Here is a 3,296-nt window from a genome sequence, read left to right as displayed (position 1 = left end):
ACTCTACGTGCTTCTGATAGGTGACCCTGGCTGACAGTCAAACTGAATTTCTGCAATGAACAAATGCTTTTCAAAGGAGCTGAAGCTTTCTGGACATGTTCAAACAATTTCAGAACTTGACATACAGATAACATAATCATACACAGTAGTTCTGTGCATGTGTTTCGACACATATTACTTAGCATTATAAATTTATCTGTTCCAAAAAAAAATCTTAGTTTATTTTAGTCTATTTCTTATTATGAAATTGTGTTATAATAATGCAATCCCTTTGCCTTTTAAAACTATTCTTAGAATCCATAAATGCAAAATGAAATCATTGGTGAATAACATCTGGGAATAATAGCAGTATATCACATAGAAAAAATATACTTTTTAAAAGACATAACATAACCTGGCAGTGGAGATACCATGATCACAAAGGTGGTGTTTCCAAGGCAAGACTTACCAACTGCACTCCGGATATGCTAACCCCTGCAATTTCCCCAAATGTGGGAAACTCTACTGCGTAATTTGTGGTAGTGGGGGACTGGGTTCATGCTCTTCCCATTCATAAAAAAAGAAAAAGAGGAAGAAAAGATTAAAAAAAAAAAAAAAAAACTATGACAGGATTCAGTGGATTTTAACTTTAAATTCACAGCTCTAATATTTTATCACTGCCCATCCCAGAACTGTCACCACTTAAGAAAAAGTTTTTTAACATTTCTTTTTCCAATTTCCAAGCCTCTAAAATGAGTGCCAATCTCACCAGTACTGTAAGGCCTGGATACTTTTGAGAGTGTAATATGTGTTATTTATTTATTTTTTATCACTAAATTAAAAGTCTAATTCCCATAGCTAAAGAATGTTTGTCACCATTACCAGTTATTAGCTCATTTATTTAAATGAAATGATTCTCTATAGAAACTGATGTTCCTTCACTGAACATGCTGAACCCAAATGAGATAAAGGACTTGTAATTACCAGAAGGAAAGAGCAATTGAATTAATACTGTTCCATAAAACTATCCTTTTCATTTATTTCTCGTGAATCATATGAACTTCTGGGAAATCTCACATCCCTGCTTCTCATTAAGGAACAGGTAATACCTGTAACTTTCATTTGAAGATTCAATCTAGAGAACACTGTTTCAGTTTGTTAAAAACTTCCAAGGGAATATACCAGAAATGGGTTGGCTTTTACAATGGGATTTATTAATTTATATGCTTCTGGTTCCAAGGTTGAGAAAAATGTTCAAGTCAATGCATCATCAGGAGATGCTTTGTCCCTGAGGTGCAGCTGTGGGCAATCAGGCATATGGCTGGTCACAATGGTGGCATCTGCTGGTCTCTGCCTTCTCCTCCAGGTTCTGTTGCTTTCAGCTTCTGGATGTCTCTGGCTTTCCTTCTGCTCTTCTGGTTTTCTCTCTCCCAGGTTCCATTGATTTCAACTTCTCCCTTCTGGGGATTCCTCTCTCAGCTTCTAGGAATTTTTTCCTGTGACCCTGCATGTTTATCCCATTTATAAAGGACTCCAGTAAGAGGATTAAGACCCACCCTTGGTCACACAATCTAATCAAAACCCTTAACTGAAGTGACTTAATCAGAAAGTCCCACCTACAATAGGTTTACATACATGAGAATGGATTAGCTCTAAGGACATGATCTTCTAGGGTTCACCCAGCTTCAAACTGTTACAAACACTATGATCTGACCTCTGGGGATTAGAAGTAAATTATTTACCCATAAATATTGAGATGACTTTGAAGGAGCTGAGAGATAGATGTGTTTTACTCAGGAATGAGAAAAATCAATACATTTTACAAAGGTAAAGAAAATATCCATAGCAAGATGATAGGTATTGTCTGCCAACATATGTGGCTACAGAAACTACCTGAACCAGGTTAGGGAAGTAATCTTCTTGACACAGCAGCTTCTGGGGACAATGCAGAGAGGGAGGCTGTATTTCCCCCCCCAAACTTGGTAGTACAGAATCCTACTGTTCTCCTGATACAAGCAGAGGTCAGGTAGCATTTCCATATGTATCCACATTGTCATCTAAGACACAGATTCTAACTTCAGGAGGAACAATCATTGGGGCAGTGTTGGGGGGCAGGGGACCAGTGTCCTTGGTTGATGGGGCACCATATCTATAAAAAACAAACCCCACCCCTAACCACCCCCCCCCCCAATAATATCTTCTCTCTATGTTACAACCTTGGTTTTTTAATAGCTTGTCCTCAGATTAGCCTTATCTGTTAACAGGTTACTCTTTATAAAACCTTGGTTGAAAAGACACCACGTTTGTAGAATGTGTTCAAGGAAAGTGATTACTCAACCTGACCTTCCCCTGGCTATGCTTTTGATTATCATTCAAAGGTTTTAAATATTCACTAAATAATATAATCTCTGTTCTAAGAAGAAATTATGGGATGTATTCTTCAAATTGACTGTACAAGCTCTTGGAACAATCCAAGGGGAAAGTTATACTGGACCCAAAGTTTATCCTTTTAAAGAGATTATTTCGAAGGTGGGGCAAGATGGCATCTAAGTGAGTGCACCTCATAATCTCTCCTGCAAAGAAGTGCCTGAGTAGGGTTGGAGTCCTGCTAGACCGGGTTGTTTCGGGTGCTTGCAGGGCAGGAGGTGTCTGGATGTTGATTTAGTGGGACAGTGACAGAGAAGATTCTTGCAAGAGGTAGAATTTTGAGTCTCTTTCATGGAGGTTGGGGTTGAGCATGGGACCCTTCCCCCTGGTGATGGCGGCCCAGCAGCAGCAATTCCTGAAGGCTTTGCCATGCTGGGGAGTTCCCAAGCCCTGATAGGACTATTTCAGGAGCTTGCAGGGCAGGAGGTGTCTGGAAGTCGATTTGGTGAGACAGTGATGGAGGAGATTCTTGCGAGAGGTGGAATTTTGGGTTTCTGACTTGGAGGTCAGAAGTTCTGGGCGGAGCCCCTCCCCCTAGGGCTGGCAGCCAGCTGCGGGATCCCTGAAGGCTCTGTTGTGCTCCAGTGCTCCCAGGCCCCCTGTTAACCGGATGCATGGTTCCCAGTTCTGTGTCCCCTAAACCCTGGTGGCTCACACTTCAGAGACTCATACATCTTGAGTCTGTAATATCACAGACTTCCCATCCCTGAATCCACCGTGCCCTGAGGTCGCTCTGAGGTCCTTGATTACCCTAGCCCTCGGCATTTGTGCTTGTGTTTGTTTGTTTGTTTGTCTTGGTTGCTAATATTGCACTGTCTCCTGGTCTTTTCTCCCAAGGTCCTTTTTCATGTATTTAGTTTTCTTTCTTTTTCTTTTTCTTGCTTGTTTCC

At 40.8% G+C, this 3,296-nt stretch overlaps 1 non-coding gene across 1 annotated transcript; it reads left to right on the top strand.

The window, feature by feature from the left end:
• The first annotated feature begins 386 nt into the window (after nucleotides 1–386).
• On the top strand, nucleotides 387–550 carry LOC111762882 (U1 spliceosomal RNA). Its single transcript, XR_002795886.1, has one exon. It is a non-coding gene; the product is annotated as a U1 spliceosomal RNA (small nuclear RNA).
• Nucleotides 551–3,296: the final 2,746 nt, after the last annotated feature.

This window comes from Dasypus novemcinctus, chromosome 7 (assembly GCF_030445035.2).
Source record: "Dasypus novemcinctus isolate mDasNov1 chromosome 7, mDasNov1.1.hap2, whole genome shotgun sequence".
In the NCBI taxonomy this organism is placed as follows: domain Eukaryota; kingdom Metazoa; phylum Chordata; class Mammalia; order Cingulata; family Dasypodidae; genus Dasypus; species Dasypus novemcinctus.
Note: the sequence above shows the minus strand (reverse complement) of the source record. Positions and strands in the feature narration are given on the sequence as shown.